The sequence below is a fragment of the Geotrypetes seraphini genome, chromosome 1, assembly GCF_902459505.1.
Source record: "Geotrypetes seraphini chromosome 1, aGeoSer1.1, whole genome shotgun sequence".
In the NCBI taxonomy this organism is placed as follows: Eukaryota; Metazoa; Chordata; class Amphibia; order Gymnophiona; family Dermophiidae; genus Geotrypetes; species Geotrypetes seraphini.
In genome coordinates this window covers 279,666,381-279,689,781 of record NC_047084.1, presented here as the reverse complement: position 1 = coordinate 279,689,781, position 23,401 = coordinate 279,666,381, and the positions used below count along the sequence as shown (strand labels likewise).

At 42.3% G+C, this 23,401-nt stretch overlaps 1 protein-coding gene across 4 annotated transcripts in view; it reads left to right on the top strand.

Annotated features, from left to right (window-relative positions):
* The window catches only part of CTNNA2 (catenin alpha 2), a 1,640,869-nt gene that overhangs the window by 1,482,104 nt on the left and 135,364 nt on the right, over positions 1 to 23,401 (top strand). The gene's annotated exons all lie outside the window — the stretch shown is intronic.

Here is a 23,401-nt window from a genome sequence, read left to right as displayed (position 1 = left end):
CCCCATGAACTGACAATTTGCTAAGGACCTGAGTACTACTTAAAGGCAAAAGAAAAAGCCTCAGATTATTGGTGAGGTTAAGACAATGCTCTGCCAATCCAGCATCACAGACATAAAAATCTTTTGCCAAACAATATGAACGCATATGTGTAGCAAGGATATGATGATTTAGTGTTAAATATACTAATCAATCTCACTGGGTATGTTATGTGCGGCCGCCGATCATTCCGTGGCTAGCAGCACAGTTCTTCAGAGCCACAAAACCCACATAGCTATCCAACTGATCAAACTAAACTAAACTAATATACCACGCCATCTCCACAAGCGTAGAGCTCGGCACGGTTTACAGGGTTAGGTTGAAAAGGAGCTACAATGAAGGGTTATAGGAAAGGAGCTAGGAAGATAAAGAGGGACAGGGTACCAAAGAGCAGGAGGTGATAGATTTTTGAAAAGAGCCAAGTTTTCAGGTGTTTGCAGAAGGATTGGAGGGAGTCTGAAATTCTGAGCGGGGATGTGAGGTTGTTCCAGAGTTCTGTGGTTCTAAAGGGGAGGGATGTTCCTAGTTTTCCTACGCGGGATATACCTTTTGCAGAGGGGAATGATAGTTTCAGTTTTTGGGAGGATCTAGTGGAATTAGGGTTAGAGGAGTTCCAGAAGAGAGGGATAACGGGAGGGAGGATGCCATGTAGGATCTTGAAGGCTAAACAGGCACATTTAAAGAGGACTCTGGAGTGAACTGGGAGCCAGTGAAGTTTGGACAGGAGTGGGGAGACGTGGTCGAACTTGCCTTTAGCGAAAATAAGCTTGGCCGCGGCATTCTGGATTAGCTGAAGTCTATGGAGTTTTTTTTTTAGTTAGGCTTAAATAGATGGAGTTGCAATAATCCAGTCTAGAGAGGATGGTGGATTGAACAAGGACGACGAAGTGAGAATGATGAAAGTACGATCTCACTTTCCTCAGCATATGAAGACTAAAGAAACATTTTTTTACCAAGAAGTTGAGGTGGTCATTGAAGGAGAGAGAGGAGTCTATGATAATGCCAAGGACTTTGCTTGAAAACTCAAACTGAAGAGTGGAGCCGGAAGATAATGGGATGGAGGTGGGTAAATGACCTAATATTGGGCTGAGCCAAAATAGTTTTGTTTTGGACTCGTTCAATTTCATTTGTACAGAATGTGCCCAGGATTGAAGGTTCATTATACATGCGGATATGTTCTCAGCGAGGTTAGTGAGGTTCGAGTCGGTCTCAAGGAGGATGAGGATATCGTCAGCATAGGTGTAGAGAGTTTCCAGGGGGGATAGATGAAGGAGTTTCAAAGAGAACATGTAAATATTGAAAAGGATAGGAGAGAGGGGTGAGCCTTGCAGGACTCCACATGTCGGCTTCCAGGGAGGGGATGAGGTACCGTTTATGTTAACGGTGTAGGAGCGTAAGCGTAGGAATTTCGAGAACCAGTCTATGATGGCTTCCTCTGTGCCTTCAGCACATCTCACCAACAATTTGAGGCTTTTTATTTTGCCTTTAAGTAGTACTCAGGTCCTTAGCAAATTTTCTTAGTGAATGACACAGTGACAAAATTCCTCACCGTTCCCGTCCCCGCAGATAACCACAGGAAACCATCTTCATGTTATTCTTTAAGGAGAGGGAAGAATCAGAGTATGAATGGGCTCAGCCACTGACCCTCAAGCTTTGCTTTCAAGAATGCCGGTGTAGAAGGACTGAGGTTAAAATAGACACTAAAAAATGACATGGGATTATTTCCCGCGGTTATCTGCAGGGACGGGAACGGTGATGAATTTTGTCACCGTGTCATTCTCTATTTTCAATTAATGGGGGTGTTCTTTTTGTTTTGCTGTTTCATAATTTCACTTCCGTTCCTCCTTTTTGAAGTTTTGTCTAGTACTTAGAAAGCTTTGCACATAACTTCTAATTAATGCCAAGTAGTGTCAATTATTAAGCGTTAATAAACAATTATCAGTTTTGATTAGCTCATTAAACAGTTAAGTTGCAAGTGCAAATCTGTGCTGTGCACATCTTGGGTCACACAGTACAGAATCTGGGCCTTAACCGATAAGTTATTTATTTAATTTGTTTTCTATCCCATTTTCCCCCAAAGAGCTCAGAACAGGTTACAGGGTGTGATTGTATGTGATGATCTTATGGTGGCCAAACACATTGAAAAGGTGACGGCGAAAGCTAGAAGGAGGCTAGGGTGCATAGGGAGAGGTATGGCTAGTAGGAAAAAGGAGGCACTGATGCCCCTGTATAAGACTTTGGTGAGACCTCATTTAGAATATTGTGTACAATTCTGGAGGCTGCACCTTCAAAAAGATATAAAAAGGAGTTGGTCCAGAGGAAGGCTACTAAAATGGAATGTGGTCTTCATAATAAGAGATATGGGGACAGACTTAAATATCTCAATCTTATACTTTGGAGGAAAGGCGGGAGAGGGGAGATATGATAGATGTTTAAATACCTATGTAATGTAAATGCGCATGAGTCAGGTCTCTTTAATTTGAAAGGAAACTCTGCAATGAGAGGGCATAGGATGAAGTTAAGAGGTGAAAGGCTCCAGAGTAATCTAAGGAAATACTTTTTTACAGAAAGGGTGGTAGATGAATGGAACAGTCTCCCAGAAGAGGTGGTGGAGACAGAGACTGTCTGAATTCAAAAGGGCCTGGGATAGGCACATGGGATCTCTCGGAGAGAAAAAAAGATAATGGTTACTGCAGATGGGCAGACTAGATGGGCCATTTAGCCTTTATCTGCCATCATGTTTCTATGTTTCAGGTTAAACATATTACAGTACAAGTTTATGATTCAAGTTTTCATCCTAACTTGACACATACTAAGGGTATAAGATTAATATACAGTTTACAGGTTATAATTTGTCACCATTTTCCTTACAACGCAAGTTTTCCAATGCAAGTTTTATCCTAATTTGACACACCCAGGCCCCGATTCTGCAAAGTGCGTCGCGATTGTAGACAGCAGTAGGGGTCCTAAAGCTGTCTAATCAGCCAATTGGGAGGCACGTTTTCTAAAAATATGCTCCCCAGGCAGATTACCTATATTGAAGGCGTCTCCGGAGCCTAGGGAGGCCCGCAAGCCCGCCTAATCTCACCTAAGGCGAACCTAGGTGTCCCTACGTGTCTCCCTAGTAGAGCTGGAGACGCTTACTATGTAGGCCAGCAAAATGCTGGCCTACATGGTAAGTAGATGTGGCTGCTATACTTAATCGGGGCAAGGGATCTCCCTGCCGCGATTAGTATAGCGGTCGCGGCTATGGCCGCCAGTCTCCCCTCTCCCCCCATGAATATCACGGCAGGAGGGTGCCCAACCCCTCCTGCCCACAGAATCCACGATCGCCAGCAGGAAGGTGCTCAACCTTCCTGATGGTAGGCCCCGCCCCTCAAGATTGCCAGCAAGAGGGTACCCAACCCCTTTTGCCAGACCCTCCCAAAGATCCCCCCCATCAAAACACCCCAACCCTCCCTCCTCTGACCCCTAACAAAACACCCCCCCTCCCCGAAATCCCCCCTCGGGCTTACCCGCAAGTTGGCCAGATGGGTCCTCACACCGTCCGGCCAGCAGGCCCGTCTCCATCCAAATGAGATGGGCCCACTCCTCCCCTGCCCAACCCAAGTGTAACCATGGGTTACAAAATAAATTTGAAATATGTTATAGTTTACCCAGAGCAGAAGACCTTATAGAAGTTTTTTTCTCTAATATTTTAAAGTAACCTAAGATTAAAGGTTAAGAGAGTGGGAATTGGGAGTTCAAAGAGGGAAGGGTTACACACAGGATACCAGGGCTGGATTGGCCCAGGCGCCTAAGGCCCCTCCCACCATAGGAGGCCCCTCCCGTCCTATACAGAATCCGGGCCACAGTGTACAGGTTAAATATGCCATAGTAACAGTGCAGGATATTTTAATACAAGTTTTCCTACTGTGACACATACTGGTATTCAGTACCAATATACATTTCTTTGTAATCCATCGGTCATGGGCAGGAGAGTTAGGTGGTATGTTTCTATTGCTTTTCTAAAGTTGAGGAGTCTTTCAAGGGATCTGCTCTGCGTCAACAGTTAATTTCAGTCGTTCAGTATGAACTGCAAGTAGGAATGTCGTTTGGAAGGGACGTTTGGAAGCACATTTCATCTTGGGAGCGGAAGGAACTGTTCAGCACATATGGAGGAAGCTTAGCCATCATGTAGTCCGGTGCCATATCATGCAATGATTTGAACGCTAGCATCAGATCCTTGAAGATGCAACATTTGGCTACGGGCAGCCAGTAAATCAGCGCTAGAACCTGGGAGGCAAGGTTGTGGGCACAGAGGCATTTTGTACACGCTGGAGGCACAAGCATTTATACCAATCTTTCAGCTAGCATTAGTCCTTGCACCTAAAGTTAGGTATATAACTGCAACTTATGATACTATCATTTAAAGGCAATTATGTGTGTAATTGTTAATATGGAATTAATGCACAGTACACAGTATTCCGGTACCTATCTTTAAGCCACCTTCAGAGAATTATCTCCATTTGCAACAGATATCTTAAGGTGTCTGCCTTCTCTTTTATCATTTTGGTGTGCTTACTAATAGTATTCATCTCTCAAATTAACCCCTACTTTTACTAAGCCATGGTTGAGGTTTCTACCGCAGGCCCAGAGCGCTACTGCTCTGGTGCTCATAGTGTTCCTATGAATGTTGCAGCATTTAGCACTCCAGGCCTGATATACAGATTGAAGAGGAGAGGGGATAGCAAGGCACCTTGGGGAATTTCGTATTTAATTGATTTGGGGTTTGATTTAGCTGTCCCTAGTAGCAGTGATTGTGTTCTTTGATCCAGGAAGGAAGTGAACCATTGCAATGCTGAGTTCTTGATTCCTATGTCAGCGAGTAGGTCTAGTAGAAGTTGATGATCTATAGTGTCGAAGGTGGCACTGAGGTCAAGCAGGACCAGTAAGGCATTATTTCCTTTATCCAGCATTGACCAGCTGTCGTGAATGATGTCTAGGAGGACAGATTCTATACTATGGCCTGGTTGGAAACCTTATTGGAGTGGAGATAGAGCTTCTTGTTGTTCAATGAAAGGTTGCAGTTGGTGGAGCACTATCTTCTCCAGTAGTTTGGAGATGAAGGGGAGTTTGGAAACAGGGCGGTAGTTGCTTGGATCATTTGGGTTGAGGGAGGATTTCTTGAGGGTGGGTTTGATGGCTGATTTACAGTTGAGGGAAATTTTCCCAGTTGACAGTGAGGTGTTATGATTTGGAGGATTGATTCTGCAAAGGCATTGTTGGAGGACAAAAGGAGGTTGGATGGGCATGGGTCAAGGATGGAATTGGAGGGTCAGAGCTCTTGTAGCATTTCTAGGAGCTCAGCAGGTGACTGGGTGTAGTTGGGAAAGGGTTCTACAAGGTGGGATCTTGGGCATGGGAGGGGGATGAGCTGGGGGGATCTTGCTGGGAGTGGAGATTGATTCGGATGTTATCAATTTTTGTTAGGAAGAAATTAGAGTTTCACTGTCTAGGTTGGTGGGGGTGTTATGATTACATCCGTAAGCAGCGGAGAAGAGGTGGTTAGTCAAGGTGAACAGGTATCTGGAATGGTTTGGAACTTTCTGTAAGAGGTGTGTGTAGTGAGCTTTCTTTGCTTCCAGAACGGCGGCTTTGTAGGTGTTTGATAATTTTCTCCAGTGTGATTTGTAGTTCTCTTTTTGGTGTTTGATCCATTTCCTCTCTGCTTGTCTCAGAGCTCTCTTTTGGGATCAGAGGTCATCATTGAACCAGGGTGTGAAGGGCTTCTGTTTGATCTTATAGTCCAGAGATGAATTTGGTCTGAAGAGCTTCTGTTTGATCTACATCCTGTAAAAGTTCTGTTTAGCTCTGGTATCTACCCTGGCCATGTATTTTGACTTATCTGAAGGTAATGGCTCAGTCCTTTCTTTTGTGCTCTATTGAATGGGGCATTTAACACCTTTCTGAACAGATGGCTGTGCTGGCTCAAAGACCACATCAGAAATTCACTTTTAAATCCATCACATTAATATACTTTGGCCTAGATTCACTAACCTGCCTGATTCACTCTGCTCCATGTTTGATCCGATGCAGGCCGAATGATTCACAACAGGCCTGTATTCAAATAGGGGCGATCAGAGGAATGCCCTCCATTGACTACACAGATCGCTCTCCAGTGATCCAGACGCATATGCAGACCATCTACTTTGCTTGTAGATGGTCTGCGCATGCGTTTGATGTCCGTAGGCTTTTTTTAACTTTTTACTCGCGAGCCCGGGAGGGAAGGGTGAAGAATCGGGGCAGAGAGCAGGGCTAAAAGATCAGGGCAGGAGAGTCAGGGCAGAGAGCAGGGCTGGAAGATCGGGGCAGGAGAGTCGGGGCAGAGCTCAGGGCTAGAAGTTGGCAGGGATTTCAGGGCGGCAATGAAGCAGGAGAATTGGCAGGGACATGTGCGATTGGTCCTCAGCAGTCGCTTGTTTTGGGATCGGCCAGCCCAGTCGGTGTTCCTCTTTTTTTTTTTAGTGAATCGCTGCCATTCCCCCTCATTTGCATGTACGGATCGGAATCGTATGGGGAGGCAGGTTAGTGAATCGGGTCTGGATCGCAAAGGGGTCGCTAAGTGGTCAGGACTTGATCGGTGGGCGTAGTGAATCTAGCCCTTTAACTCCAAGCATAATTTTAAAACCATATCATTAAGTTCCTCAGAATAAATGATCTATTGGCTCAGGCAATAATTCAAATTCAAAATGCATAAACCCAGCACCATTGACTATATCATGCTACATATTTTAAGATCATATCTGAATTATAAAATCATTTCATGCTACATATCTATTTGATCAATATTTTATTTATTATTTTCTTTAAATTTACTTAGCACATGTGGAAATATACTGTAGTTGGAACAATCCTGGTTTAGTTTTGTTCAAAGACTATCTTTCTGAGATCTCTCATGCATTTATTTTCTTGCAGTTCATTTTATTTCTTTTCTTTCAATTTTACTTGTTTTTTTAAATTATTTTGGCCTCATGCCCTCTGTGATGTGCTGACACTTTGCCATGTAGATTGGATTAGAGGTGTGTGTGTTGGGGGGGGGGGGGGCAGGAGCGAGTGAGTTTCCATGCTTTACTTGGCCAAGGTGTTTGTAAAGGGCAGGATTATTTATTTTGATTAACAACTTTACAGGTCATTCTAATGACATTCCCAGGGGAAATAAATAGTAATTACCTTTTTCAGGCCTCACTGCTGTCCATGTGATGGCTTAAAGCAGCTAGTAGCTGTTCCAGTATGCAGTATGGGGCTTGTGTATAAACTTTTACTGTTGATCTTTAAAGTCTTACACCAGTGTTCTTCAACCTTTTTACACCTATGGACCAGCGGAAAAAAAATAATTATTTTGTGGACTGGCAAACTACTAAGACTGAAATTTTTTTTTAAAAACCACCGCCGCCCCGTCCCCGCGAGCTTGGTCCCACAAACCATCTGATCCCATCCGCACAAGCCTCAAATAGTTATAATTTTATATTGAACATATTTTATTAAAGTATAAAAAGAAACAATATTCTATACAATTGTCATTTTATAAATACAAATAATACAGGGCAAAGATCAACAAAACCCCTGTCTCCCCTCCCCTTCACATATATCCCCTCTACTATCAAGAAAACTGAATAAGCCAAATTATTACAGAATGCTACACAAATATCATGTAACAGAATACCACAGTCACACATGACAGGAATGGTGTTAGGGGAGTGGAACTAGGGCAACTGCCCCCTGGTCAGAGAGAGCCCTAAGCCAGCTGGAAGCTAAAGAAGCACTGCCTGGGCTTTGCACTCCCCAGTTATGTCTAGCAAGATACATATTTCAAATCTGATATTTGAATCACAAGATAGAAATACAATTATTTTTTTCTACCTTTTGTCGTCTCTGGTTTCTGCTTTCATTGCCTTTTCACTCTCTTCCAGCCAGTGTCTGCCCTAAGAACATAAGAATTGCCACTGCTGGGTCAGACCAGAGGTCCATCATGACCAGCAGTCCGCTCACGCGGCAGCCCTCTGATCTAAGACCAGCACCCTAACGGAGACTAGCCCTACCAGCGCATGTTCTTGTTCAGCAGGAACTTGTCTAACTTTGTCTTGAATCCTTGGAGGGTGTTTTTCCCTATAACAGTCTCTGGAAGAGCGTTTCAGCTTTCTACCACAGAACTTCCTTACGTTTGTACGGAATCTATCCACTTTCAACTTTAGAGAGTGCCCTCTCGTTCTCCCTGCCTTGCAGAGGGTGAACAACCTGTCCTTAGCTACTAAGTCTATTCCCTTCAGTACCTTGAATGTTTCTATCATGTCCCCTCTCAATCTTCTCTGCTCAAGGGAGAAGAGGCCCAGTTTCTCTAATCTTTCGCTGTACGGCAACTCCTCCAGCCCCTTAACCATTTTAGTCGCTCTTCTCTGGACCCTTTCAAATAGTACCGTGTCCTTCTTCATGTACGGTGACCAGTGCTGGACGCAGTACTCCAGGTGAGGGCGTACCATGGCCCGGTACAATGGCATGATAACCTTCTCTGTCTCTTCAGTCCAGCATCTGCCCCTTCCATTCACTGTCTGTTTTTCCCTGCCATCTCTCCTCCTGCCCCCCCCCCCCCAATTTGGTCTGGCATCCATCCTTCTGTTCCCCTCATGGTCTGGCATCTCTATCCTTCCCTCCCCCCTATGGTTTTTAGCATATCTCTCTTCTCATTTCCTCCACTCAGATCTGATATCATTCTCTGCTCTCTCTTCTCTGGTCTTCCTTCTCTATTTTCTGCCTCCATCTAAATTAAATTCTTTCTTACTATTTAGTCCCGTTTCCCTCTTTTCACTGTGTCTACCCACAGCTTGTCACCCCTTTCCCTCACCCCTCCATTATCTTACTATTTTCTTCCCCCTTTATTTATCTCCTCCTTCCATCCAGTATGTGTTCTTTCCCCACTTCCATTCAGCATCTGCTCTCCCCTCTCAACTGACATCCATCTGCCTTCTGCTCTCTCTCCCTTCTTCTTACTTCCATCATCTTTCCCTTTCTCTCTCTCATCTCCTCCATTCCATCATCTGCCCCTTCTCTCTCTCTCTCCCCCCCCCAACTTCCATCATCTGCCCCCCTTCCCCTCACTTTTGTGGGTCACTTTCTTTTCCCTGAGGGTGGCTCATGTCAGAGGGGAAGCTTTGGCCGAGCAGAACCGCTTGCAAGGAACAGTGGAACTTACTTGATTGATGTCGATGCTGGGGCCTGTTGCCGTTTGAAGGAAAAAAAAAAAAGGAAGAAAAAAGGAACCTGCAAAGGCGAGAGGAAGGGAAACCTCTAGGATAGCTGCACTTTGCCCTCCTTCAGTGGTCCAAGAGTCCAGACCAACAGCGGCAGCTCTGTGTACTTTTAACTTCGGCACAGAGCTGCCCCTAATCAATAGTTTAGCGCGGTTTCATGAGGCAACCTCGGGGCCTTTGATAGCCGGCCTGCTTCGATGATGCGATGTGGGCCGGCCTAGCAAAGGCCCCAAGGCTGCCTTATGAAACCGCGCTAAACTATTGATTAGGGGCAGCTCTGTGCCGAAGTTAAAAGCACACAGAGCTGCCGCTGCTGGTCTGGAGGTGCGGAGACAAGGCAGGAGGCAAACGCGGTGGAAGGCAGGAGTCCCGGCACAGCGACTGCAACAGGAAGTTGCAAGTCAGCTGACACCGGCCTTTCGTTGCGGCGGGGACCGAATCCTTCGCGGACCAGCAAGATTTTGTTTGCGGACTGGCACCGGTCTGCGGACCGGCGGTTGAAGAACTGTGTCTTACACTATGCGCTTGGTATTTGACTCAGGTGCTGAAAGTGTACCAAAAGTGTAGATCTTTAAGGTCTCAAAAGCCCTTCAAATACTATGTGAACCACACTAAAACACCTAATATTGACACGCTTTGTTGAAGAGTGGTAACAGTCAAAATTCCCTTCACAAAGACAACCGATCTCCAGTGTCTGTACTACAGTGTACTTTAAGTTTGAGCTCCATTGGTGAATATATGCCGGTGCTCGGGTTAAGGCAGGTAATTGACGGACTAACAGTAGTTCCAGATGATAAAGTACTAATTTCTTGAAGAAGCCCGATGTAATGATTCTTGGGCGAAACGGAGATCTTCCGTCGATTGAGTTGGCTGGGTAGAGAATCTTCACCCAAGCTAAATATTGCTTCAATTTAATATCAATGGACGATGAATAATAAACCTGAATAGGGCGACAGTTAAAATTGCTTACTATAACAGTCTCCCTGAGATAAATACGATCAATGATAGTCTGCATATGGGTCATTCCTTATGATTAGCTCTGAGGTCTAACAGCAGACACTGGAGATCGGTTGTCTTTGTGAAGGGAATTTTGACTGTTACTACTCTTAAACAAAGCGTGTCAATATTAGATCTTTAAGGTCTGACATTACAATTGGTTAGTGATGCTCTTAGTATTAGTGTTCACTATGCAAAAATGAGGTCTCTGATGATTTCTGTGGCAGGAGTACTTCTTTGGAATAGTTTGACAGGACCGCGCCTTAGAGTATTTTCCAATATTAAGAAACTTAAGAGCGTGTTAAAAACAACTTTATTTACAGAAGCTTTTAAATGAAATCTTTTGTATTATACTTTCATTTGAAGATTATTATGATGAATGTTATCTATTTATGTATTGTGATTCAGATTGTGCATGTATTATGTGGGCTCCCTGACAGCTCCTGAGGCCCTAAGGAGCACAGGGGCAAGGGGGGCCCTCCTCTCATTATTTTTAAAGAGTTACCTCCTATAATGGAGGTATAGCTCCACCAGAGCTTCTGATTCCCTTAGGGAGTAATTTGGCTCCCTTCTTTTCCCCATCACATCATCTTTCACTCACATAGTCACTCTCTCGCGCACTCTCTCACTCTCGTTCACACATTCTGGGGGTTACTCTTTCTATCACACCCTTTCTCACCCTGTGTCTCTCACTCTCACTATCACACTCTCTGTCTCTCTCCCTCACATGCACACACTGATTCTCTTTCACTCTCTAAGTCTTTAAGTAACTTTTATAACAGCTCTCCTCTCTATCACCACACTCCTAACTACACCCACAAAGAATCATCATTCCACATGAAGGGCTATATATAGACATGCAGTTCATCAGAGCATCCTGTTACTACCGTAGTGACATTGTTTATGTCATCGTGGACAATTTAAAGGGACTTTTTACTTTCTGTTTTGCGGATATAATGAAATCTTGTAGAACATCCAAATTAGACGTTTTAGAGGGCATATAATGGAAATACTCAGAACAGATTTTATACGGCAATATTGTAAATGTTTGCTTACTTCATTTTTGAAATGTCCTTTCTTCCTGGATGTCTTTTCTATTATGGACCAATTTTTCTAGACATCTAATTTGTACGTTCTGAGATAGACTTAGACGTCCGATCGAAAATGCCCTTCCACATAGTTTTCCTTTTTCATGCAGGCAGTGATCTCATAACTTTTTAGTCCCCAGAATCCTGAGAAATAGAACGAAACCTGACGTTTGAAGATCACACTAACGCTCAAGTCAAAAAATGCTTTCTCACTCTATGGAAACTTCGTACCATTAAACATTACTTTGATTTCTTTTCCTTTCGACTGCTGGTTCAATCCCTGATCTTAAATACCTTAGACTACTGCAATATTATATACTTGGGATCTCTCAAGAAAACCATCAAACGACTGAAAATCGTCCAAAATGCTGCAGTCTGTCTCATTTATGGCCTCAAGAAATCAGACCATATAAGCCCATATTACAAAAAACTACACTGGCTGCTTGTGGAAGCAATGGTCATTTTAAAGTTTGCTTGCCTTTGCTTCAAAACCATGACAGGTTCATCCCCAAACTATCTGTCTCACCAATTTGAATTCCCAGGCACGACTAGTACCTACTTGTTCACTTTTCCATCCCTAAAGGGCTGCACCTACAAGAGATACCTCAATCAAACATTATCATTCCAAGCAGGCAAATGGAACAAATGTTTAACCAACTTCATCTCAAATGCACTTTCGTACCAGACATTTAGGAAGTCAATAAAAACTTTTCTCTTTAACAAATTTCTCTGACCCCACTTCAACCTGATGTACTTCCAAAACACTTCCAGATAAACCTGACTAAACTTAACATACCAATGTAATTTTGAAAGTTCTCTGTAATGCTGCTGTCTGTATACAGTAAACCACTTAGAACTGTTTGTGGTATGGCGGTATATAAAAATAAAGTTATTATTATTATTATCTGAACCTAGGTCTCTTGTTTGGTATCATACAATTCTTCTACTGGACCAGTTTATAAAGTCATCATTTATATTCTGTGTGATTTACAGCGTTATTTGTTTTCCCCCATAGGAAAATACTTGAATGTGTTTAAATGTGAAACTATTGAGTATCTTTGATAAGGACTAATTAAAACTCACGTTTTGAATATTAATTTGATTAACTTGCAAATTTCTCATTTTCTGATCTCCTGTTTATGGATAACCTTTCTTAATTCTACTTGTGAAAAAGGTCAGTTATGAATTTTTAACAGCTGAAAGCATTTTGAGAATATGTAGAAAAAAAAAACTTTCAGCTGATTAAAAGTGATATAAACAAAAAAAAAAAGTTAAATGACATTTAAATATAGGTCACATGCCATTAAGTGCATGATGTGTTTTGCTGAACCCTGAAGTGAAAAGGAATCTCATCTTTTGTTGTTAAAAGTGGCCATTTGCTTGTCAAATGTGCATAATCAGATATGCATATTTTTTATTAACATTTCTTTTACCTTATTTTGAGAATGTCAAGGCAAGGTACAGTAGGATGATATTTCTTGTAACCAATTGGTAGTTACCCTAAACAATTTAATCAGCTAATTGTTATTGAATGGTACACTAATTTTGTATTAATATTAAATGACAGCTAGACAAGTTGATAGCTGTCTTGAGTATTAAAAGCAGCAGGAGCCTCTCCAGCTCAGTCTGTAGTCAATCAGAATCTCCTTTCTGTGCACCCATTAAAAAATAAAAAAAAACTCATAATTTGTGCCTTGCTGAGCCAGATAGAAGATCATCAAGCTCTGGCATCCTGTTTTTTTCAACAGTGGCCAATCCAGGTTGCAAATACCAGAAGGATACAAAGGAGGAGATTCAATTCTTATTGTTCATACTCAGAGATAACCAGGGACTTTCTCCAAGCTTACTTGTACATGGTAAATAATGGTTTAAGTTCTTTTCCTGCAGGAATTTGTATAACCCAACTTATATCCAGCATTTTCCAGTAACAAATTCCATATTTTAATTGCACATTGAGTGAAAAAAATACTTTCTACAATTTATTTTAAACCTGCCTCTTCTAGTTTTATTCCAAAACCAAAAAGGGGATCCTATTCAATGAATAACATAACATAACATAAAACACACTTGTATACCACAAATACCATTAAGTTCTATGTGCTTCACAAAGACTAATAATACATATAAATAAACATCCAATATCTAACTTCAAAAAAATTCCCTAAAAAAGATACATCTTTAAGGCATGTCAAAATTGTTGATACGAATTTGAGACTATGAATATGTGAGTTAAATCCCTAGTCCATAAGGCTGCCTGAAAAGATAACAATCATTCCTGAAATTTCTTATATATACAACCCTTTACAGAAGGGAATGGAAATAATAAGAACATAAGAATTTGCTTCCGCTGGGTCAGACCAGAGGTCCATCCCGCCCAGCTGTCCGCTCCCGCGGCGGCCCTCCAGGCCCATCACCTGTGCAATGGTCCCTGACTATTCCTATAACCTACCTCAACTCCTATCTGTACCCCTCAATCCCCTTATCCTCTAGGAACCTATCTAAACCTTCTTTGAAGCCCTGTAATGTGCTCTGGCCTATCACGGCCTCCGGAAGTGCGTTCCATGTGTCCACCACCCTCTGGGTGAAAAAGAACTTCCTAGCGTTTGTTCTAAACCTGCCCCCTTTTAATTTCTCTGAGTGCCCCCTTGTACTTGTGGTTCCCCACAGTGTGAAGAATCTGTCCCTGTCTATCTTTTCTATGCCCTTCAGGATTTTGAAGGTTTCTATCATAGTAACATATAGTAACATAGTAGATGACGGCAGATAAAGACCCGAATGGTCCATCCAGTCTGCCCAACCTGATTCAATTTAAATTATTATTTTATTTTTTTTTTCTTCTTAGCTATTTCTGGGCGAGAATCCAAAGCTTTACCCGGTACTGTGCTTGGGTTCCAACTGCCGAAATCTCTGTTAAGACTTACTCCAGCCCATCTACACCCTCCCAGCCATTGAAGTCCTCCCCTGCACATCCTCCTCCAAACGGCCATGCACAGACACAGACCGTACAAGTCTGCCCAGTAACTGGCCTAGTTCAATCTTTAATATTATTTTCTGATTCTAAATCTTCTGTGTTCATCATGTCTCCTCTAAGTCTCCGCTTTTCCAGGGAGAATAGCCCCAACTTTTTCAACCTGTCAGCATATGAGAAGTTTTCCATACCCTTTACCAGTTTAGTTGCTCTTCTCTGGACTCACTCAAGTACTGCCATGTCCTTCTTGAGGTACGGCGACCAGTACTGGACACAGTACTCCAGATGCGGGCACACCATTGCACGATACAGTGGCAAGATGACTTCCTTCGTCCTGGCTGTGATACCCTTCTTAATGATACCCAACATTTGGTTTGCTTTCCTTGATGCCGTCGCGCATTGTGCCAACGCCTTCAATGTTGTGTCTACCATCACCCCCAGGTCTCTTTCAAGGTTACTTACCCCTAGTAGTGATCCCCCCATTTTGTAGCTGAACATCGGGTTCTTTTTCCCTACATGCATGACCTTGCATTTCTCTATGTTAAAGCTCATTTGCCACTTTTTTGCCCACTTTTCCAGTATCGTTAGGTCCCTTTGCAGGTCCTCGCAGTCTTCCGAGGTCCTAACCCTGCTGCAGAGTTTGGTGTCATCCGCAAATTTTATAACCTCACATTTTGTTCCCGCCTCCAGGTCGTTAATAAATATATTGAACAGTAGCGGTCCCAGCACCGACCCCTGCGGGACTCCGCTCGTGACCCATAGCCAGTCTGAGTAGTGGCCCTTTACTCCAACCCTCTGTTTCCTGCCTGCCAGCCAGTTTTTGATCCATCGGTGGACATCCCCTTGCACCCCGTGGTTCCACAGCTTCTTAAGCAGCCGTTCGTGGGGTACCTTGTCGAAGGCTTTTTGGAAGTCAAGGTAAATGATGTCTATGGATTCCCCTTTATCCATCTGACTGTTTATTCCCTCAAAGAAGTACAGTAAGTTTGTTAGGCACGACCTTCTCTTGCAGAAGCCGTGCTGGCTCGTCTTCAGTTGTCCATTGTTTTCTATGTTTTCACAGATGCTGTCCTTAATCAGTGCTTCCATCATCTTTCTCGGAACCGAGGTCAAGCTCACCGGCCTGTAGTTTCCTGGGTCACCCCTTGAACCCTTTTTAAAGATGGGCGTGACATTTGCTATTTTCCAGTCCTCCGGTATCTCCCTAGTTTTTAAGGATAAGTTACATATTTGGCAAAGTGGTTCCGCTATTTCGTTCCTTAGCTCTTTGAGTACCCTTGGGTGGATGCCGTCCGGACCCGGTGATTTGTCGCTCTTTAGTCTGTATATCTGTCGGAGGACATCCTCTTGTCTTACCTCTAGTTGGACCAGCTTTTCATCCTGATCCCCATTTATGATCTCCTCAGGTTCTGGAATATTTGTGTGTCCTCTCTCATGAAGACCAACGAGAAGAACTTATTTAACCTGTCAGCTATCTCTTTTCCTCCTTTACCACTCCCTTCTTGTCTCCATCATCCAATGGTCCCACTTCTTCCCTGGCCGTTTGCTTCCCCTTTATGTACCTGAAGAACGATTTGAAGTTTGTTGCTTCCCCCGCCAGTCTCTCCTCATATTCTCTTTTTGCTTTCCTAACCACTCGGTGACATTCTCTTTGGTATCTTTTGTGTTCCATTTTGTTGTCCTTTGTTTGGTCCTATTTCCATTTCCTGAAAGATGCTTTTTTATCACTTATCGCTTTTTTCACTGCATTTGTTACCCACACTGGGTTTTTTGTTCGATTGTTTTTGCACCCTTTCCTGAACCTGGAGACGTACAGGTTCTGTGCCTTTTGCACCGTTCCTTTTTAGTAGGGACCAGGCTTTTTCTACGGTCTCCATCTTCCCTGAGTTGTCGCTGAGTTTCTTTCCCACCATTTTCCTCATGGCTTCGTAATTCCCTTTTCTGAAATTGAGTGCTGTCGTTGTGGTTCTTATTACCTTTGATGACCCACTTTCTAGCTTGCATTGGATCATGTTGTGATCGCTGTTTCCTAGTGGTGCTAGTACCGCCACCTCCTTTGCGGGTCCCCCTAGCCCGTTGAGATTTTCTAGAACGTTTAGATAATGATAAAAGATACCATGAGATACTTAGGAATTGAACCTGTTAGTGCCTTAAAACAAATACAGCCGAGTTTAAATTTAACCCGAGCCTCAACTGGAAGCCAGTGCAATCGGCGATAGAAATCAGTGACATGGTCATACTTCTTTAAATTAAAAATCAATCTGACTGCTGCATTTTGAATCATGTGCAGTCTTTGATAATTCTTCTGAGTACCAGCAAGATGAACAACCGGCAGTACAATGCGCAGCGGCCTAAAAAAAGGCGAACAGAATGTTGGGCATTATCAAAAAAGGTATCACTACCAGAACCAAGGAAGTTATCCTCCCGCTGTACAGGGCAATGGTGCAACCGCATCTGGAGTACTGCGTCCAGTACTGGTCGCTGTACCTAAAGAAAGATATGGCGATACTCGAGAGGGTCCAGAGAAGAGCGACAAAAATGATAAAGGGCATGGAAAACCTCTCGTATGCTGAGAGGCTGGAGAAGTTGGGGCTCTTTTTCCTGGAAAAGAGGAGACTTAGAGGGGATATGATAGAAACTTATAAGATCATGAAGGGTATAGTGAAGGTAGAGAGAGACAGATTCTTCAGACTGGCGGGGGCAACAAGAACAAGAGGACACTCAAAAAAATTGAAGGGAGATAGGTTTAGAACAAATGCTAGGAAGTTCTTCTTCACCCAGAGGGTGGTGGACACCTGGAATGCGCTTCCAGAGGGGGTGGTTGAGCAGAGTACGGTTTTGGGTTTCAAAAAGGGATTGGACGAATTCCTGAAGGGTAAGGGAATCCAGGGGTACAATTAGAGGGTTACTATACAAGACAAAATGCTCTTGAGTAATAGATCACTACAGGTCATTGACCTGGGGGGCCACCGCGGGAGCGGACTGCTGGGCATGATGGACCTATGGTCTGACTCGGCAGAAGCCATGCTTATGTGCTTATTACAATAGTCCAACTGACTAAGGACCAATGATTGAACCAACAATTGAAAGGAGTTAATATCAAAATATGCTCTAATAGTTCTTAGTTTCCATAAACAATCAGGGAGAAAAAGGAGAGCAGCCTCACGTCAAAAATCCCCACAGATATAATCAGCAAATAATATATATTGTAATACTGTTTTAACGCTTATCTTCATGTGCTCATAGATCAGTTGTTCACAGAGGCAACCATATGGTAAATATTTTTTTTGTACCAGTGGTGCATTTTTTATAATCACAGCACATAAGTTTCAGCAACTTAATTGGTAACAGTGCAGAAGTGATCTTATATCTATATACTCTCTAAATTTAAAGATGTATAATTCCAAATACTTATCTTGATGCAGATGACAAAAAATGTAAACTCCCCTACTCTTAGAAATTTTTGACAGAGTGAAAATTCGATCCACTTGTACCCGTTCTACTCCGCTCAGGATTTTGTAGACTTCAATCATATCTCCCCTCAGTCGTCTCTTTTCCAAGCTGAAGAGCCCTAACCATTTTAGTCTTTCCTCATATAAGAGGAGTTCCATCCCCTTTATCATTTTGGTCACTCTTCTTTGAACCTTTTCTAGTGCCACTATATCTTTCTTGAGATAAGGAGACCAGAATTGTACACAATACTCCAGATGATGTCGCACCATGGAGAGATACAGGGGCATTATGACATTCTTAGTCTTGTTAACCATCCCTTTTTTAATAATTCACAGCATCCTCTTTGCTTTTTTGGCTGCTGCCACACATTTGGCGGAAGGTTTCATTGTATTGTCTACAATAATACCCAGATCCTTTTCTTGGGCGCTAACCCCCAAGGTGGACCCTAGCATCTGGTAACTGTGATTCAGGTTATTCTTCTCAATGTGTATCACTTTGCATTTGTCCACATTAAATTTCATCTGCCATTTGGACACCCAGTCTTCCAATTTCCTAAGGTCCGTCTGCAATTTTTCACAATCCACATGTGTTTCAACAACTTTGAACAGTTTAGTGTCATCTACAAATTTAATCACCTCACTCATCATTCCAATTTCCAGATCTTTTATAAATAAGTTGAATAGCACCGATCCCAGTACAGACCCCTGCGGCACTCCAGTGTGTACTCTCTTCCATTGAGAAAAATTACCCTTTAACCCTACCCTGTGTTTTCTATCCGATAACGAATTTCTAATCCACAACTGAACTTTGCCACCTATCCCATGACACTTCAATTTTCTCAGGAGCCTCTCGTGAGGAACTTTATCAAAAGCTTTCTGAAAATCTAGATACATTATATCAACTGGCTCACCTTTATCCACATGTTTGTTCACACCTTCAAAGAAGTCAAGCAAATTTGTGAGGCAAGATGTCCCTCAGCTGAACCCATGCTGACTTTGTCTCATTAAATAATGTTTGTCTACGTGTTCCACAATTTTATTTTTTATACTTGTTTCTACCATTGTGCCCAGCACCAAATTTTCCAGATCTCCCTTTGAGCCCTTTTTAAAAATCGGCATAACATTGGCCACTCTCCAATCTTCAGGTACTACAGATGATTTTAGCGACAAGTTACAGATCACTAACAGCAGGTCAGCAATTTCATGTTTGAGTTCTTTTAGTACCCTAAGATATATATCATCCGATCCTGGCAATTTATCACTTTTTAACTTGTCGATTTGATCAGTACATGTTCCAGATTCCCCGAGATTTCTTTCAGTTCCTCCACATCTTCACCCTTGAAAACCATTTCTGGTTCAGGTAGATCTCTTACATATTCTTCCGTAAAGACCGAAGCATGTAAATGTATAGTTAATTTCCAGGGAACTAGATATGTGTTTTTTGAATCTTCACAATTGTCAAGATTTATTTCAGCTAAAGAGGTTTCTACTGCTGTTAACCCTAACAACTTGCAACAAGAAGCTTCTTAATTAGTAGGGACCTAGGTGTGATTCAGGTCTACTCTTTGTTTACCCAAGAATGTATAGAGAATTATAATTATACCGATTTTTCTTAAGCTCACTCCTCAATATTGTGGACTAAATAACAGTACAATTGAAAAATTTTCTTTAATGATTTAATTATATTTTACTTTTAGCTAATTTGAAATGTAACTGTTAAAATGTTGATTTTTGTTGATTATGAAAATGAAAATTAATAAACATTAAAATGACAAAAAAAAAGACCGAAGCAAAGAATTCATTCAGTCTTTCCGCTATGGCCTTATCCTCCCTTAGCGCCACTTTCACTCCTTGATCATCCAACAATCCCACAGATTCCCTCACAGGTTTTCTGCTTCTGATGTACATAAAAAATTTGCTATGAGTTTTTGCCTCTTTTGCAAGTTTCTCTTCATATTCTTTCTTGGCTGTCTTTATCAATGCTTTGCATCTAACTTGCCAGTGCTTGTGTTTCTTCTTATTTTCTTCATTCGGATCCTTTTTCTATTCTTTTAAGGATTTTTTTTGGCTCTAATAACTTCTTTCATGTCACCTTTTAACCACGTCGGCTCTCATTTCCTCTTTTTTCCCACCTTTACTGATACGTGGAATACATATCTGGTCTGGGCTTCCACGACAGTATTTTTAAATAACATCCACACATGGTTTAAATCCTAACCTTTACAACTGATCCTTTTAGCTTCTTTTTAACCATTTTCCTCATTTTATCATAGTCACCCTTTCAAAAATTAAACGCCCCTACAGTAGATTTATTTAGCGATATTGCTCCCACTATCAGCTCAAATTTGATCACGTTATGATCACTGTTTCCCAGCGGACCCAACACAGCTAACTCCCGTACTATGTCTTGCAGGACCAAGTCTAATATAGCACCCCCTCTTGTCAGTTCCCGGACCAGTCGCTCCAAGAAGCAGTCATGTATAACATCTAGGAATTTTACCTCCCTAGCACTCCCCGATGTAACATTTAACCCAGGGGTCCCCAAAGTTCCTCCTTGAGGGCCGAATCCAGTCGGGTTTTCAGGATTTCCCCAATTAATATGCATTGAAAGCAGTGCATGCACATAGATCTCATGCATATTCATTGGGGAAATCCTGAAAACCCAACTGGATTCGGCCCTCAAGGAAGGACTTTGGGGATCCCTGATCTAACCAGTCAATTTTGGGGTAATTGAAATCACACAAGTCCACTATACATACTCTATAATCACTAATAAATAGAAGCCCCCCCCCCTGCTTTCACACAACCAAAGTTTACTCAATGCATAAAGGAGGAAGAATGAAAAGAAAGGCCAATCGCACACACAATCACCCAACAAAAAAAGAAATCAGCACATTGGACATGGTGGGTAGAGTTTCCTACAGTTCTTCTTGCTGACGGCCGCTGGTGTCTGGAATCCCCGGTGCTGTTCTTTGTGCAGTGTGTCTTTGCGGTTTCTGCCTTCGAGTGGTAATATCTACTGCTTATTGCTGAGACAAGATCCCTGGCGCAGCTCCGGAAAAACACGGAAGTTCCCTGTCGGGTCTTGCGCTAACGGCATTTGTTTAGCACGTAGTTGAGCCTTTGATTGTTCCAGGCTTTGGGGATACTGGCAGCAATGGCCTCACTTTACAACAGCTAAGTGCTTGTGTTTTTTTCTGGCATTTTTTTTGCTTTGGACAGCGCGCTGCTGATTACTAACTGTGCCCTTGTGGTGTATTGAATCTTTCCCTGCCAATATTGAACTGACTCTTTGCATTACCTGATTGGAAGAAGAAATGGCTGATTGTTTGAATATCATTTAAGAAAGTGGAGTTTTTTTGAACCCATGAAGCTCAGCTGAGGTTTTTTCCTCCATTTTTTTTTTCTTTTTAATGTGTTGATTTATTTTTTGTTGGATGATTGTATGTGCACAGAGAAACTAAAGTGTAGCATTGTAAGTTCTACAGGCATTATGGCTGTGGATTAACATGAAACAATTTAACAATCCGCTCAGCTGGAAAACATATACTGTACTTCAGTCCGACACTGCTGCACAATTCTTTTAGCCCAATTCTTTGGTCTTCCATTGGCTGTATACTTGTTATAGCTGCAGTCTTTATATTTCTAAAGGTTTGATCAAATACAAAATGCCCTTGGGTTTGTTCTGGCTTATTCTTGATGAACAATACTCTTGCTGGAACTCCAAGTGTGTTGGAATGAAAATGCATTTTCATTTATATATCCCTAAGCTTTTTATACAAATTCTCTATAGGCAATACAAACCTTTACTATAATTTCAGCCCCTTTAAATTTCTAAGAAAGCCTGGTCTTTGAAATTACTTGTGCAAAACTTGTAGAAGTTTGCAGAATGCTACTGTATATACTTGGATATAAACTGAGGCCCTCTTGTACTAAGGTGCGCTAACCGATTAGCACGTGCTAATCAGTTAGCAGACCTTAGTAAAAGAGGAGGTAATAGTTTTGAGCTCAAAATGGGTGTCTTGGTTTATATTTGAGTCCACCAGATAGCAGGCAATTTTGTCCTCCCTTTCCAATGACAGGCAATTCTTTCCTGCATTCCCTCCCTCCCAATAACCAGCACTGTTCTCCTGCACACACACCCATGACTGGCACTACTCTTCTGCATGTTGTCCCCCCCAATGACCAACATTGCTGTTCTACACATACACACACCCTCTGACCACTGCTGCAATACTCCCCCTCCCCCCCCCCCCCCACACACACATTCTCCTTACCATTCTGGCAGTCTGATTCAAGAAAACTAACATTCTCTGTCCTGGACTAGTACTGGTCCTTGAGCATTTGTTGTGCTCAAGGCCTGTCAGCTTCTGCCCTCTCTGAGACTCCCAGAAAGGGTGGGAGCCAACAGGTCTTGAGTATGCATAGATGCTTAAGGTCCCGCGCCAGCCCAGGACAGAAAAAATGTCAGTTTTCTGGAGTGCCGGCGCAGCACAGGAAGGAAAGGAGTGCTAGAGATGGGGTAATCATTTTTTTATCTGCATCTAGAGGAGGGAAGTGGGTGGGGAGATTAACACACGGGAATTACATTTTCATCTTTATGCAGGCTATTTTTCAAAGAAAAAATGGGGAAATAAACCATTGAAATGATCATGTATAATTAGTTTGAAGGGAGGAGGGGAACAAAGGGGAAAGAATATGCATTCTGTCCAAGTAGTTGAAAATATTTAAAACTTTATAGGGTGACTGATGTGAAAATCTCAAGCAGTTGTCTAAAATGTTTAAAAAAAGCAGGTTTTAAAGTTAAAGTATGCAGATGCTTTCATTTTGAAAATCAGAACAAAGTGTCCCACTGCAAACAATTTAAAAATTGCCGTTTTTAAAAAAATATATATTTAAGATTGCTATTAGATTGGTGAATTGTTTTTCTACCTGCACTTTATTAAGCTAATTTCAGACATTGCGTAATAAATGTGTGTGTTTGTGTGTGTGTGTGTGGGGGGGGGGGGTTGTTCATGTTTCCTTGCAGGGTTTAAATGTCTACATATAGGGCCAGATTCTAGAAATGGCGCCTAAATCGGCAGCCACCTGCAAAAATGATGCTGTCCATATGTCAGTCATGCTTAGGCACCGTTTACAGAATCAAGGCTAATGACGCCCACCAGAAAACTTAGGTGCCTGCAATGTAGGCTAGACACCTAAATTATTTAGTGAATTGCACCAAACGGTGCCTAAGTCCAGCTCCGCCCCTAACTACGCCCACTTAGTTGTACGGCACCATTAGGTGTCCTGATTTACATGTGATTTCAGAACCTACGCTGTAGAGGCTTCCTGATGCCTACTATATTTTTAACAAGTTTTTAATTGGTTTTAAACAGTGTGGTCAGTTACTTTGCTGTTTAAAGCCAATTAAAACAATTAAGTTATGCGGCGATAGGGCACCTACCACCGTCTAACATATAGCATCATTTATAGAATATGGCCCATACTATTGTACATATGTATGGCCTGAATGCAAGTTCTGTGCAATGGACTATGAGTTATTGTCTTATTTATTAATGTAATGCTATATT